This window comes from Bubalus kerabau, chromosome 19 (genome assembly GCF_029407905.1).
Source record: "Bubalus kerabau isolate K-KA32 ecotype Philippines breed swamp buffalo chromosome 19, PCC_UOA_SB_1v2, whole genome shotgun sequence".
NCBI classification, from domain to species: Eukaryota; Metazoa; Chordata; class Mammalia; order Artiodactyla; family Bovidae; genus Bubalus; species Bubalus kerabau.
The window spans coordinates 64,838,793-64,855,688 of NC_073642.1; the positions used below are offsets into that span (position 1 = coordinate 64,838,793).

At 46.1% G+C, this 16,896-nt stretch overlaps 1 long non-coding RNA gene across 1 annotated transcript; it reads left to right on the top strand.

Moving 5' to 3' along the window:
- The first annotated feature begins 325 nt into the window (after nt 1-325).
- On the top strand, nt 326-1,450 carry LOC129634139 (uncharacterized). The gene is made up of 2 exons (XR_008705441.1): nt 326-458; nt 1,212-1,450. It is a non-coding gene; the product is annotated as an uncharacterized LOC129634139 (long non-coding RNA).
- The last annotated feature ends 15,446 nt before the right edge of the window (nt 1,451-16,896 follow it).

Consider the following 16,896-nt stretch of genomic DNA (forward strand, 5'->3'; position numbering starts at 1 on the left):
AAACTGACCACCTATGAAAAAAAGACTGGAAAGAGAGACAGAAATGACAACCACTATTGTGTTAGGAGGGCTTCCCTGGTGGCTCAGACGTTGAAGCGTCTGTCTGCAATTCAGGAGACCCGGGTTCAATCCCTGGGTTGGAAGGATCCCCTGGAGAAGGAAATGGCAGTCCACTCCATTATTCTTGCCTGGAAAATCCCATGTACGGCGGAGCCTGGTAGGCTACTGTCCATGGGGTTGCAAAGAGTGGGACACGACTGAGTGAAAGGAAGATTGTGTTAGGATGATGGGATTAGCAGGGCTTTAAAAGGGGCTTCCTAGTAGCTCAGAAGGTAAGGAATCTGCCTACAATGCAGGACCCTGGGTTCAATCCTTTGGTTAGGAAGATCCCCTGGAGAAGAGAATGGAAACCCACTCCAGTATTCTAGCTTGGAGAATTCCATGGACAGACGAGGCTGGTGAGCTACAATCCATGGGATCACAAAGATTTGGACACTACTGAGTGACTAACAGCACTTTTATAAGAACTTATTATTTCAAACCTTCTAAAATGTCATAGAAGACCTACCTTGCATTTTTTGTAAAAGAATCAGGGGAGTAGTGACTGAACTCTGAAGAGCTCTGTGGTGGGGGGGCAGGGGGCGGTGCAGCATGCACCTGGCTTTGAGATGCAATGAACACTGTCCCACAGGGTACCATCCTGGGGTCAGGGGCCACTAAGGGATGAAGTTAGGTGGGACCCTTTTTAAAAAGTTGCCTTTCCCAGCTTCTTTCCCTTCTGTTTGGGGGCCTCCGTTGCCTGATGCCGCATGCCGGATTCTCCGAAGTCCAAAGGGGCAGGTGTTAAAAGCACTTCTCCCCACTGGCCAGGGATGCTAAGAAGCTGGGGTTGTCCCCTTCCCATCGGCGTCCGCTGCCTGGCTGGGCTCTGTGCAGGGTTTGTGCTAAGTGGGGCAGGGGGTGGAGGGGTACTCTTAAACATGCGCAATTAAGAATGTCCTCTCGAAGCTTCCCCCTCCTTCCCACCTTCTGTCATCCGGGGAGATAATTCATTTATGCAGCTTTCACAGAAGACTGACATTTTCGACTTTTTTAGCAGAATAAATTTATAAGGTAAATTAGGGGGTGGGAGCCCTAGTGTCCTAGGCAGATTCAAACTGGTAATTACAGAGGGCCTAATTATGTATTCACCGTGGATCTTTCTGGAACAGGGAAGGCTACAGGGTGGCTCTTGTTCCTCCTGCAGAGGACAGTCTCCCCTGGAAGCTTCACAACCAGCGTTTGAGACGCTTTTGCTCCCAGCCCCAAGCCGTCGTGCGGAAGAGCTTCTGTGAGCTGTGCCCATGCCCTGGTATTTGCAGAGAAAATCCGGATCCTAGTCAGGCCGCCCAGATTTTCCCCAGAGATTGTGAGGTCAAGTATTCTTCAGATCGGGGTAGGGGGGCCTGACTTGCATAAAATAAAATAAAATTTTTTTAAACCGCAATTTTTAAAAAAAAAACCCTGCTCTGCTACATCTTCCCGTGATTCCACTTCGAATTCGAGACTTACATCTACAGCCTGTGGTATCAAAATTACCATCCCAGCCATCTTCCCTGCTTGGCTGGGAGCTCCTTGGGAGTCGAAACTGTATCTTTTACTTCTCCGTCTCATTAAAACTCGGCTTGGGGTCTGGTCTCTCTATAATCACTTAATGAATAGAAAGGCCTAGAAAAGGGCACACATGGCTCTCGGAAGGGAAGGACCCTGGGCCTCCAAGTGGTGAACTGGATGAAGGCCAGCCTTTCTCAGGCATCCGAGCACGTGTGGTGTTTGGATGTATCTAAGCCTCTTAGTTGCAGAGCCCCCCTGTCTAGAGCCAGCTGCCCCTCATTTTCCAGAGCCCTCTCTGCTCCCCTGGTGTCTGATCATTCAATGGGTAAATATGGGCTGTGCCCTGTTATGGATTGAATTGTGTCCCCACCCACCCCAAATATGTTGAAATCCTAACACCTGTACCTGGGTATGTAACCTTATTTGGGAAGTGTCATTTTAGACATCACTAGTTAAGGCAACCTTACACTGGATTAGGGTGAACCCTTAATCCAACATGACTTGAGTCCTTATAAGAAAAGGAGAAGACGCACAGAAAGAAACACAGAGAAGGCAGGATGTCCATGGAGACAAAGATCAGTCCAGCAGCCATCTGAAACTAGAGCGGCAAGGAAGCATCGTCCCCTAGACCTTCGGCAGGGGCATGGCCCTGCTGACACCTTGATTTCAGACTTCTGCCTCCCCACCCAGAACGGTGAAACAGTAAACGTCTGCTGTTGTAAGTCCCCCAGTCTGTGACACTTTTGTCACGGTGGCCCTCGGAAGCTGGTACACGCTCCCGTCCTGTGCCAAGCCGGGATCGAGGCACGGAGAACAGAGCAGAAGCTGAGATGATGTACGGCAGGTCCCTCCTTCCATCCTGGACCCCCAGGTGTGCACCTCTGCTGACCTCTTATTCCCGCTTCGCACTTGCACAAACTTCAGACTCCCATTATAAAGGCAGAACTTGGGGAAGAGCAGAAAGTCAGTGGGGGAAATTCTAGGGGTGCAGAAGGGCCTTCCCATCAGCCCTCAGATCACAGCCCCCCAAGTAAACTCGCACCCAGCATCTCTACAAAGTTGAGTCTAAAACATGAGCCTGCTCCTCTGAAATCCTTCAGCCGCTTGAGGTGTTAGCTTGGTGTGTGGTCAGGTTTCATTTTCATTTGGGGGTTTAATAAACAAAGAATTTTAAAAAGTCAGAGACAACAGAGAACTAACTACTTTGCAGTGTAGCTGACGACCATGCAGGACTAAGGATATGGGTTTGGATAAGAGTTGGGTCTGTGGAGTTTTACTGAAAAGTATTTGGGGTGAAATAGAAGACCCACTGCCCTCTCCTCCCCCCACCACCCCCCACACTAGTGAATCATCCAAGCCAACAAGACCAGCCCAGCTCCTACACGTGCCAGATGGGAAAGAAAATAATTTTCTTCCCAGCACCGCCCCCCCTCACCTCCCATGGACCCCTCTTAGGAAAGCTTTAGCCTGGGCAGGACTGATCCGGATGGCTCTGCCACCTTCCAGCCTGTGTGTGCAGCCGTAGGGGAGCCGATTGGAGAGTTCACACTTCTGAGAAGTGCTGGGTCCACGCCCAGACACAGGCGTCTGCAGCTTTGACCAAACGCAGGCACGAATGACGTGGATGTAACAGGACTGTCTTCCTGTTAGGCTGTGAAGGAGTGGAAACACAGGGATGGGCTTCCAGAGAAGAAAAGACACAATCTGGGCCCCTACTATGCACCAAGCATGGGCTGGACTGTTGACATCTACCCTTCCAACATCCTTACCCACCAGTTGGATATCGCTTACTTTCCAGGAGGGAAAACCAAGTTCCACAGCCAGCCCAGTGCTCTAGGCAGGAGCTTCAGAGTTAGGACTCCCAGTCTGGTGATGTGGGTACCGTTCATTTCTACATCCTCACATTAGTCAGCCTCAGACAGGCTGTGATGCAGAAACAAAATAATCGCTAATGGTAAGAGCTTGACACAAGAAAGGCAGTGTCACTGATTTCCTATACTTTCACGTTAGCGGCCCTCCTGACTCGCTAAGCCGCTCCTGCTGGCCTCCAGGGCCATAGCAGGAGAAGAGGGGTATCAAAAAGGCCCACTGGCTCTTAAGTACCACAGCCCAGAAGGCACACGTGCCACTTTTACTCACAGCCCATTGGTCAGAGCGAGTCACGTGACCCAACACAACCTCAAGAGAGGCTGGGAAACGTGAACCAGCATCTGGAATGCTGCAGGGCTGTGCCTGTCAGTCGCCATAACCAGAAATAGCATGAGCCTGAATAAAAGGGCAAATGGACCTTAACTGGAAATACCTCCACCAGTCAATTTGGGGAGCAGAAGTATGGCTCCACGAGAATAACAGAATGCCTGATTTGTTACATAACTGTACTTAGGATGCTTATTCTGAGCTTCCCCACACCCCTCCCCCCATCCTCTGATATTTACTGATGGCACTGCTTTTTTATCCATCTCTCACTGAGCTGCCCCCATCACACTGAAGACGTGAGGGCCTTCAGAGTCACACAGAGACCTTCATCACTGTGCAACTTCCCACTGGGAGCAAACAAACCTACAGGATGTAGAGGGGACTAGTCAGCTCCTGAGAAGAAGAGGCTCACGAGACACAGCCCCTCTGGTCCAGAACTGTGTTCGTCTGAGACGCTTGTCAAAAGAGACTTTCAAACTCTGGAAGGTGTGAGATAACTGTTGTCGTTGTTCAGTCTGAGAGTCATGTAAGACTTTTTGCGACCCCACGGACTGCAGCACGCCAGTTTCCTGTGTCCTCCAGTATCTCCCAGGGTTTGTTCACGTCCACTGAGTTGGTGATGTTATCTAACCACCTCATCCTCTGCCGCCCCCTTCTCCTGCTTTCAATCTTTCCCAGCACCAGGGTCTTTTCCAATGAGTCAGTTCTTCACATCAGGTGGCCAAAGAATTGGAGTTTCAGCTTCAGCATCAGTCGTTCCGATGAATATTCAGGGTAGGTGTGTAGGTTGATGTAAAACACCCAGGCTTCACTTCAAAACCCTCAAAATAGTGTTTGATGGATGGATTTAGATCAGAGAACTTTTCAACTGGGAGGAGCCAAGAGATGATGCGGTCCACCTACCTCAGAGGGAATCTGAGGCCGGGGAGGGGCTCACCCCCAGAGGGAGACCCCAAGCTCTGGGGGGTGCCCCTCGCCCCTGGCTCCCAGGCAGTGGCCGCAGCCCCAGAGGCCCCAAGTCCCCTTTCCAACTGTCAGTCAACACATGAGAAATGATCACCTAAGAAGCCACAGGACTTTGTGTCCCGTAAGCCTGACAACAGCTTAGGAAAGCTCACAAACCTCAGCCACCTCGGATGACAATGGGTGACAGGAAAATGAAGGGCGTGATGGGAACCTTCCATCTTCAGGGGAAGGAAGGGGCAACTCAACACAGGGCTTCCCTTCCCCTACGTCTCCCCGCATCCACCCCTGGGTGCCACCTGCGCCCTGCTTGAGGTCAGACAGGCAGTCCTCACCTGAGCAGGGTGTTGCCTTCAGGGAGGCCACCAGGTCCTAAAGAAGCAAGAACTGACTCAGGAGGGACAAGGGCATGGAGGTGGGGGGTGGGGCCCCACACTGAGCCCTGCTGATATCCGGGTCGGGGCAGGGGTCTTGCCTTGGCGCGCAGGCCACCCAGAGGCGAGCCTCTCCACTCTGCCATGTCCCTGAGGGTCATGAGGCCCAGCATCCCTCCGAGTGAGAAACGGAACCCCCAGACTGCCCCAGACTCGCCATCCTGACAGGTCGGAATGGACACCCCGAGAGCTGAAGGAATCCCAGGATGAGTGGCTGAGCCTCAGTTGGTGACAGATGGGGAAACTGAGGCCCACTGAAGCCGCATCCCCAGCCGGGCCACACCCTCCCTGCAAACCAAGCCCGGCCTTCCTTCCTGCACCCCTTTCCTCTCCCTGGGGTGGAGCAAGGGGCTCCGGCCCTGCTCCTGCGCCTTGGAAGCCCGTCCCCCTCACCGCCCCCCTCCTCAGGGGCTGGCTCCATCCTCCTGCCTCCAAACCTCTTAGCCCTGCTCCGGCGGTTGCCACCCCCACCCCTTCCCAGGCTTTAAGAATTTTCCCTCGGCCCAGATTAACTGCGGGCAGAGACCAGGGCTCACTTGCCTGCGTGTGGCCAGCCTTCCTTCCAAGGAGGCCCCTAGGATTAATGAAGGGAGCCGCGAGGGGAGGGGCAGCAGGTGGAGGCGAGGACGCGGGGCTCCAACACGCCAGCGGGGGCGGGGCCGGATGCGGGCCGGAGGGGAGTGACTCAGCGCGGGGCTGCCCTCCCTGGAGGAGGAGGCAGTCTGCTCCCTCACCAAACACAGCACCCAACACCCCGCATGATCGCAGCTAAGAAAAAGAAGCGTACGAAGGAAAATCTTCTCGGTCATTTTTAATAAAAGGAAAAGAAAGAAAAAGAAGAAAGGGAGATTTAAAGGCAGAAAGAAGAAAAAAAAGAGGAAGGAAGGAAGGGAACTTCCCCGCCGGTCCAGTGGCTAAGACTCCAAGCTCCCAATGCAGGGGACCCAAGTTCAACCCCTGGTCAGGGAACCAGATCCCGCCTGCCACGACTAAGAGTTCGCGAGTCGCAAGTAGCGGTCTAGCAGACCACAGCAAAGACCGAAGAGCACCCGTGCTGCGACAAAGACCCAGTGCAGACAAATAAAAGTAAACACTTTTTTTTTTTTTAAGAAAAAGAAGGAGGGGATGGAGGAGAGGGGAGGAGAGGGGAGGGGAGGGGAGGGATGGGGAGAGGCCACACGGGGCCCCCTGGAGTTAGCTTCAGTTTTCCCCAAGGCTCACTCACCTCTTGGCCCAGGCTTACCAGATATAAACCACTCAGCTCCCCGCAGCAGGTCCTGTGAAGGGTTACCAGGGATGCAAACCTCCTCCGAGCTGTATCTGTGCAGCCAGGAGACAGTCTCCTCCTCTGGCCTCTGAAAAAAAGCCTCACTTCGTTTTTGTGTCATCTCAAAACAACAACAACAAAAACCATTTCCTGAGCCCCTGCTATGTATAAAGGCCTTTGACGTGAAGTACAAAGGTTGCTAGATAGGGACCAAACCGAATTCGTATCAGAGCTGATACTGCCTGGCAAGGGGACCTCGGACAAGGCACTTCTCCAGCATCTCAGTTCGCTCATCTGTAAAGCCGGAGTCCTAACCAGACCTCAGAGCCCCTGAGAACTCACCAAGCTAAAACAGGTGAACGTACTAAGCATCTGGGTACGGCAGGTCCTGTACACATACGTGGGCCTCAGATAAATAGCCAGTACCAAGCAGAACGAAGCAAGTTCCAAGTAGCTGAAGATGCGGGATGCTGTGCAAAAGGAAAGGCACGATATCTCTGCATAGGCAGATCAGGGAAGGCTTCCTGGTGTGGGGGGGGGGGGGGGGGGGGCGGCGCTCCTTGCCTCCCTTTCAAGACTCAGCACAGTACCACTTCCTCCAGGAAGACTTCTGTGCCTGCTCAGCTGGGTCAGGCCGCTCTACAGGGCTTCCACCAGCCCCTGGGGCTTCTTCCCTCTCACTCCAACCCGCCTTGGGGTGTAAATCTCTGTAGGTCCATCGCTGCTGCTAAAGTGCATGGGGGGGCAGAGATGGTGTCTCCTTACCTCTGAGTCCCCAGAGTCTCATGTGAATGACACATCCTAGGTGTGGAGTAAACAGCTCCTGTATTGGGGGTTATAATTAAAACATGCTGTGATTTCCCCACACCTCTCCCAGGGGACCACCCCATTTCTCCAAGAAATGCAGATTCTTGAAAGAAGTGATCTACTCTTACTCAGTTGAGTTGCTGCCTCCCATCCCCTCCAGAAGCCACTCCATCAGCTTTGGCTCAGTCAGCTCCAGCCGGCTGCTCTTGACAAGGTCACCACTACCTCCATGCTGCTAAACCCAATGGTCACGCTCGGTCCACATGGTACCAGACCCCTCAGCAGCCTACAGTTCAGCCAACCACTCCCCGTTCTTCAGTGGGCTTCAGGAGGCCACGGGGCCCCAGTCTTTTTAAAACCCATTGCAGTAGTCAGCGGTCTTTTTTCTGGTCCCTCCCCATCTCTCCACCTCTGGACACAGAACAACCCCCGGGTTCATGTCTTGGACCTCTTCTCAATTCACTCACCGATTTGGTGACATCAACTTTACAAGTCCTTTCAAAGCTACATGACACTGACTCCCAAATTTATATCACCATCCCCTGCACTCTGACTCCATCCACCCAAACACCTGCTTGATCTCCTCATGGGGTCCCTAACAGGCACCTGACTCTTAAGCTCTCCAAAACCACGTCCTGAACGTCCTCCCCAAACCTGTCCCCTAACCGAGCAAATGGTTATAGCTCAGGCTAAAGTCCAGAGAGTCCATCCTGACCTCTCTCTTTCTCCCACACGTGACATCCACTCCGTCAGTCCATTCTATCAGTTCTACCTTTAAAGTCATTCCAGACACGACCAGTTCTCACCACCTCCTCTGTTACCTCCCTGGACCAAGAGCCTTCCTCTAAGCTTTCCCTCTCTACCCTTGAGTCTGCTCCCAATAGCCAGTCTGACTGTTTGAAACGTAAGTGAGATCTCAGCTTATTCTATTCAAAGCCCTCAGTCACTCAGAGTAAAAGCCAAAGACCCTGCAGTGGCCTGGATGCTCACAGGTGGTCTGGACTCCATTACCTTTCTGACCTCACCTCATCACTCTTCATCTCTCTTGCTCTCCACTGGCCTGCATTCTTGTTTTCAATTTGCAGGGGACATGCAGGCCTCAGGGCCTTTGCACCTCCTGTTTCCTCTCTCTGCTATACCCACCCCCCTCCCCAATATCTGCATGATGCACTGCCTCCTTGCTTCAGGTCTCTGCTCAGTGAGCCCTGCTCCTCCCCACCTCCAGCCTATTTTTACATTGAAACACAGATAACTTAGATGAAATGAACTAATTTCTTTAAAAACACGACAACCTAAATTGACATAAAAGCAAGCAGAAAATCTCAGCAGTTGTGTCTATTAAAGATTAAATCTGTACTTTAAAATCTTTCTCCCCTCCTGTCTCTTCTCCTTTCTCTCCCCACCCCAAGCAAAAACAAAAACAAACCTTTAGGTCCAGAAGAATTCACTCGTGGATTTTTTCCAACATTGAAGGAAGAAATGGTACCAATCTCACACAAACTCTTCCAGGAAACAAAGTAAGAGGGAGCACTTCCTAACGCATTTGATAAGGACAAATATAATGATACACTTGATCTTAGACAGAAGACCAAGAAGCAATAGGACAAATAATGCTCATAATTATACCTGACAAAGATACTATAAGAAAAAAAAATGACAGTCCTTTATCCCTCATGAACACAAAGGTGAAAATCCTAAACAAATTATTAGAAAACTTGATATCACAATGTATTCAAAGGAAAATACACCGTGACCAAGTGGAATTTATTCTAGTAATGTATACTTGCCTCCTTATTCAGCAATTGATGTACTGATGTGGAATGATCTCTAGCATATAGTAGAGGGTGATAAAGTAAAAGAGTATCTATAGTATATTACATTTGGTGTAAAAGAAAGTGAAAAACAAGAAAATATACATTCATCTGCTCATCTGAACAAAAAGGAACAGGAGAGATAAACCAGTGACCAATAACACTGATCACTGTACTAGCTTTCCAGGACTGTCATCACAAAGCACCGCAGACCGAGGGGCTCAAACTATTGACATTGATTTCCTCACCAATCTGGGAGAAAGAAGTCCAAGATCAAGGTGTCCGCAGGGTTGGATTCTTCTGCAGCCTCTCCCCTTGGCTTGTGGGCGGCCGCCTTCCCTTGGAGGCATGTCTGTGCTTCACTCGCCTCTTTGAGAAGGGCACTAGTCCCATCCACACAACCTCATTTTAGCAGAGTTACATCTTGAAAGGCTCTGTCTCTGAATACAGCCGCATTCTGAGGTACTAAGGGTTAGGACTTCAACACAGGACTTTAAGCTTTGCAGTTCAGCCCGTAACAGTTTCCTACAGAGCCTGGGTGAGAATGGGGTGGGAAGGATGGAGGGGTTGGCAGATGGCAGGAGAACATTTCTGAGTATGTGTGTGTGTTAGTCGCTCAGTCACGTCTGACTCTTTGCAAACCCACGTTCTGTAGCCCACCAGGCTCCTCTGCCCATGGGATTCTCCAGGCATGAATACTGGACTGGATAGCCATTTCTTTCTCCAGGGACCTTCCCCACCCCGGAATGAAACGCGGGTCTCCTACTTTGCAGGCAGATTCTTTACCATCCGAGCTACCGGGAAACCCTTCTCTGAGTATATTATTTTATATAATCCTGACCATATTAATGTTTCACATTCTCAAAAAAGAGATGAAAATCAATGAGGATGGAGGGAGAGACCTAAATTAGAATAGAAATCAAACAAGAGCTGTATTTAAAACAAATAACTACACTGAAGGGAGAGAACTAAGTAACTTCTGGACCCAGTATTTGCATTACTTGCCCGCAGACAATAGAAAAAAGAATCTGAAGCAAATATTGAATTCTAATTAGGAAACTTCCTTTTTTGCAGAGGTGGTTGCTGTCGTTCAGCCACTAAGTCGTGTCCGACTCGTCGAGACCCCGTAGACTGCAGCTGCTGCCCATGGGGTCACAAAGAGTGAGACACAGCTTAGCAACTGAACAACAGCAACAGCTTCTGCAAAAAGGAAGCTTACTAATTACAATTCAGTGTGGGTTAGCAATTTTGAAACTACTCTCCGCACATTCTAGGATGGGACAAATAAGTGAGTAGATTATTGATAACAGGAGCCAGGCTTTCCACTGTTGAGAAGGGAGTTACAAATATAGAAAGAGGGAGGGGAACTTCCCAGGTGGTCCAGGGGCTAAGACTCCAGGCTCCCTATGCAGGCTGCCCAGGTTTAATCCCAGGTCAGGGAACACGATCCCACATGCCACAGCTAAGAGTTTGCATGCTGCCACTAAAGATCCTGCATGCCGCAACAAAGATCAAAATCCTGCATGTGCCAACGAAGACCCAGTGCAGTCAAATAAGGAAATTCATTAAAAATATAAGTATTTAAAAAATGCAAATATGGAAAGAGGGAAAGGACATGAATATGAGATCTTGGTGGAAATTGGAGTTGTTAGTGTGAATTCATAGTTTTTAATATATGTATAGGTAGTTAAATACAGAAATAAGTATAAAGACATGTGGACATGTATGTATGTGTGTGTGTGTGTGTGTGTACAAAATTTCCCAGCTCTGCTGATAACAGAGCTGAGTAGCAATGAGCATACACAAAGATGAGATCTTGTTTTATAAATAATATTCTCCACTCAAAGATACCACTGGCTGATTCCGCTGGTGCAGGGGAAGCACAGGGGAACAACTTATAGCAAAAATCAAGAAAATGTTCAAAAAAATGATGGAGGCTTGTCAAAAGTACAAGAACCAGACCAAAGCGGTTTCCACTAGGCCAGTCTGGGACAATTCAAGCATCAAAATAAATAATGACAACAAATGATTATAACCTACAGAATAAAGTAAGACTCTGAGTCCATATGATTCATAAATAAACAGAAAGAAGGACTCCCTTACAGTAGAAAGTCAACTAATAAAGAAAGAAGACATCGTTAGAAAATCACTATTTGGTAGTAGTAATAATGATAACAACCCATTCTATCAGTAGAATAAATGCATAGAATAAAAACCATTTTAAAACATAAGTGGCCTGTGCTCTTTAAAAGTATCAGTGCCATAAAACAGGAGGCTGACTGAAGAGGCGTGATAAATTTGTCTAGTAGATGACCTTGGGTTTCCTTCTAGAATGAAGGACATTATAGGGACAATTTGTGAAACGGTAAAAAGTAAACGATGATTTAGATGATAGTTTTGAACCAACATTCATTTCCTGATTTTGATGACCGGACCGTGGATACATATACATATGGATAGATGGATGGATAGATATATAAATATATTGATATGTATCTGTATATATATGTATACATGAGAAATTCTTATTTTTAGGAAGTACAGACTCTGAAATATTTAGAGATAAAGAACCATCATATCTACATCTTACTGTTGAATAATTCAGGAGAGAGAAAGAGAGGGACAGAGAAATGTAAATGTAGCAAAATATTAGCATTTGAGGAGTTTGGATGAGTAGTATCTGAAAATTACTTGTACTGTTCTTACAATCTTTCTGTATATCTTTGTTGCTGTTCAGTCGCAGTCTCGTCCGACTCTTTGTGACCCCATGGACTGTAAATCTTAAGTTTTGTTAAGTAATTAGTCAATATGGTAAATTGAATACCATTCTTGACACTCTCCATCTTCCTGTGCTTTCTTTTCTTCTGTAGCAGATATCGACATATATCAGCGTAGTATACTTTACTAATTTTGTTTGTTGCCTGTCTTCACTTGCCAGAATATAAGCTCATGAGGGCAGGAAGTGGGATCTATTTTGTTCTCTGCTGTGCCTCCAGCAACTAAAACAGGTGCCACAGAATTTTAACAATAAACATTTAAATGAATCATTTGCCCAGAGTTGTTCTCAACATATACTTGTTGAGCGCATTAGTAGGGTGGGGAGGAAATGAATGTTAAGTTGGGCTTGAGTGCAGCATTCATGTGGCCTCAAGTTTAACATCTGAATGCAAAGGTTAATGGAGAGCACCCTTCACATTCCATCAGGCTTCCCAGATGGATCAGTAAAGAACCCGCCAGCAAATGCAGGAGATGTAGGGAAGAGCCCCTGGAGGAGGAAATGGCAGCCCACTCCAGTACTCTTGCCTGGAGAATCCCACGGACAGAGGAGCCTGGTGGGCTACAGTCCACGTGGTCGCAAAGAGTCAGACACGACTAAGCTTTTGAGCACGCGCGCGCACACACACACACACACACACACACATACCACATCCTGTCCCTGGAGCTTGCTCTCCAGTGCTGCTGCCTAAACCTGGCTTTGATGAGTCTATTCCCACCTCCACAAGGGCACTGTTGGCCCCAGAAGCAATGTCTGAGACTTAGCTGTCCTTAGCTTCCAAGGTGAAACGGAAATAAATTCTCTAGCAGCCACCAGAACTCACCAAGATCCAATCACAAACCCAGGACTATGAGTCAAACCTCCCCAAATATTCTCTCTGAGTGTACTCACTGCTTCTCGTAGGCATGACTCGAGGGCAAAGGAAGATCTAAGAATGCCTGATTTCTAACACAATTTGGGGAACAACTTGGGAAGATGCAAAGGGAACCAAGGAAGTGAAGGTAGCAGAAAAAAATACCTGCTCCCTCTTTGCTGTCTCCCCTCCTGTCCAGAAAATTTATAATTCCTGGTGTTTTAACATTCCTAGTCAGTTTCTCATCATAACCTCCACTCCTATTTTAAAACAGTTGTTCTCCAATTTGTAGGGCTGTGAGACTCACCTTAACTTATATGCAGAGTACATCATGAGAAATGCTGGGCTGGATGAAGCACAAGCTGGAATCAAGATTGCCAGGAGAAACATCAATAACCTCTGATATGCAGATGACACCACCCTTATGGCAGAAAATGAAGAACTAAAGAGCCTCTTGATGAAAGTGAAAGGAGAGTGAAAAAGTTGGCTTAAAGCTCAACATTCAGAAAACTAAGATCATGGGATCCGGTCCTATCACTTCATGGCATGTAGATGGAGAAACAGTGGAAACAGTGTCAGACTTTATTTTTTGGGCTCCAAAATCACTGCAGATGGTGATTGCAGCCATGAAATTAAAATATGCTTACTCCTTGGAAGGAAAGTTATGACCAACCTAGACAGCGTACTAAAAAGCAGAGACATTGCTTTGCCAACCAAGATCCATCTAGTCAAGGTTATGGTTTTTCCAGTAGTCATGTATGGATGTGACAGTTGGACTCTAAAGAAAGCTGAGCATGGAAGAATTGATGCTTTTGAACTGTGGTGTTGGAGAAGACTCTTGAGAGTCCCTTGGACTGCAAGGAGATCCAACCAGTCCAATCCTAAAGGAGATCACTCCTGGGTGTTCACTGGAAGGACTGATGTTGAAGCTGAAACTCCAATACTTTGGCCACCTGATGTGAAGAGCTGACTCACTTGAAAAGACCCTGATGCTGGGAAAGATTGAGGGCAGGAGGAGAAGGGGACGACAGAAGATGAGATGGTTGGATGGCATCACCGACTCAATGGACATGAGTTTGAGTAAGCTCCAGGAGTTGGTGATGGACAGGGAGGCCTGGCGTGCTGTAGTTCATAGGGTCCCAGAGAGTCGAACACGACTGAGCGAATGAATTGAACTGAACTGAGACTCACCTGGGATACTGATGCAATAGGTCTAATGAGAAGTCCTGGAATGTGTATTTTTAAAAAGATAAAGAACCAAAATTCAAATCCAGGAATCTGCCTCAGAGCACATGCCCTCAACCACTATGCTATGCTCTTGTAATAGAATTTTTTTTAAAGGGTGCAAAAAGTAATTACTAGGATGTCCACTACAGGATTTTCCAATATTACAAGTACTGGAAACAAACTAAATATTTACCAACAAAAGAGTGATTCATTAAATTACGATGCAGTGGGATTCTGCTCTCAGGATGGAGAAGCTTTCAGGAGACCAATGTGTCTGTTAAGAACAAGTATAAAATCCGGATAAAATTTTAGAAATTCTTCTTAAAGGCATCATGGCTATAGGCAAGAATGTGAAGCCATTCTCAACAAATCTGAAAATACTAAAGTCATTTAAAGTTTGTTTTTGAACAATGGTGTAATTAAGTCAGAATTCAATAACAACAGAAAAACCTGAAATGCTGAAAATGAAGCAAAACATTGAAAGGTTGAAACTTCATGACCTAAGTATCTATTTCAAGTTAGGAAAAATAAAAGCATACTAAGCGCAAGGGAGTTGGTGATGGACAGGGAGGCCTGATGTGCTGCAATTCATGGGGTTGCAAAGAGTCGGACACAACTGAGCGATTGAACTAACTAACTAATGAAGAATGAAGCAGAAATAAAAAGAAAACAAGCATATACTAGAAAATTGGCAAAAATAAAAATTAGTTCTTCGGAAAAAGATGAAAATGGATAAACATTCAGAAAAATCAATCAAGAATCAAAGAGAGAGAAAATGAATTACTAACATTAGAAATGAAAAGAAGACTTCAGTACAGATCTTATAGGCATAGAATAATCATTTTCCAAAATATTTGAATGCTTAGATGAAATGTCCAAAGCCCTGGAAAAGTACAACTTTTCAAAATGACACAAGAAGAAATAGAAAATGTGGCTAGTATACTAATATTTTTTAAATTGTTTTGTAATTCAAAATCTTCCCCAAAACAAATATCCAGGCACATATAGCTTCCCTAGTGAATTTTTTTGAACATTTAAAGGAGAAATGATGTCATCAACACACACAAACTTTTCCAGAGAACAAAAATAGGGAGATTACTTCCCAACGAATTTTATAAGACGAGCTTTATCTTGATGTCAAAACTCTGATGAAGGCATATCAAGAATATAAAATTATAAGTCAGTTCCTCTCATGAAGAGAGATGCTAAACTCCTAAACAAAATTTAAGCAAGTTGAATCAAGTGATTTATAAACTGGCCACATGTGATTTATCTCCAAATTTCAAGGATGGTTTAATGTTTGAAAATTAACCAATTTGATTCACTAAATTCTCAGAAAATGTGGCAAAATTATAATATCATTTGATAAAATTCAGCATCCTTTCCTAAGGAAAAAAAATTCTTAGAATTCTTATAACATAGCTTTCATATCCGGATAAAAATCATCTATAAAAAACTGATAGTTATAATCATCTTTATCTTTGCTTCTTAATATAGAAAAGAAGACAAGGATCTCACTACCATTTATATCAACATGGCTCTGAAGATTCTAGACAGTGTGATAAAGAATGACAAAGAAATAAAGGATATAAGAATTGGAAGAGATGAAACAAAACTCATTTTTCTCAAATAACACAACAGTATATGCAAGAAATCCAAATACACATATGAACTGTTAAAATTAAGAAGGGAAGATGACAAGACTGTTAGATATAGCTCAGTGTGCAAATATCATTCTTACTTCTATATAACAGCAGCAAACAATCAGAAAATGAAATATTGAAATGATGCCACTTAGACTTCTGACCTGTTGTAACGGCAGAGGTAATTGGTTTGGCAGCTACTCCCAAAGATAACAATTGTAAAGCCTGCACAAAATTTATTAAAAGGAAATCTATTTGAAGATATTTTAAAGTGATAAAAAGTAAACAGAGACAGGAAGAGACTTTGGTTAGAAAAGAGCCCACTGCAATGGGATAAAAATGGAAATATGTTGATTTTTCTCCCTGATGTGACTGAGAGTGATCTCCAAATCCCCATACAACCTATGGCAGAAAACTTCAGATTTCCAGGCTTGAAGAGGTAGAGGAGCTATTTCAGAGACAACAGAGTAACTAAAAATTTAAAGGGGGTGGGGGAAGTTCCTAGAAGCAAGAGAACAACAGAAAACACAAGGCTCAAAATCTAAGTGTCAACTCTGCCCCAAAACCTGGGTGATTGCTCACTTTTACATGCATACTGAAGAACCCAAGGAGCTTAGTGAAAAATCACTTGGAAATCAGAGAAGCGCCTCCCTTTGAAAGTTTGTTGCATTTTTTTTTTACTAAGGCTATTCTTCAGTATGCAGAGCAGGCTTCAGAAAATTGAACCGTTACTGAACATAGAGATCAGAGCTCAAGGTTGGAAAAACAGCTGGAAATTTAAGACAGAAACCATAGGAGCAAAGAAGTCAGAGAAAGAGTGAATGACAAATTATGGGTGTGTCTAAAAGCTATGGTTTTTCCAGTATTCATGTATGGATGTGAGAGTTGGACTATAAAGAGAGCTGAGAGTCGAAGAATTGATGCTTTTGAACTGTGGTGCTGGAGACGACTCTTGAGAGTCCCTTGGACTGCAAGGAGATCAAACTAATCAATCCTAAAGGAAATCAGTCCTGATATTTATTGGAAGGACTGATGCTGAAGCTGAAACTCCAATACTTAGGCCACCTGATGGAAGGAGTTGACTCACTGGAAAAGACCGTAATGCTGGGAAAGATTGAAGGCAAAAGGAGAAGGAGACCACAGAGGATGATATGGCTGGATGGCATCACCGACTCAATGGACATGAGTTTGAGCAAACTCCAGGAGTTGGCGATGGACAGGGAAGCCTGGCGTGCTGCAGTCCATGGGGTCGCAAAGAGTTGGACACGACTGAGCGACGAAACTGAACTGAACTTTCATAATTTGGCTAACCACCAACTTATGCTG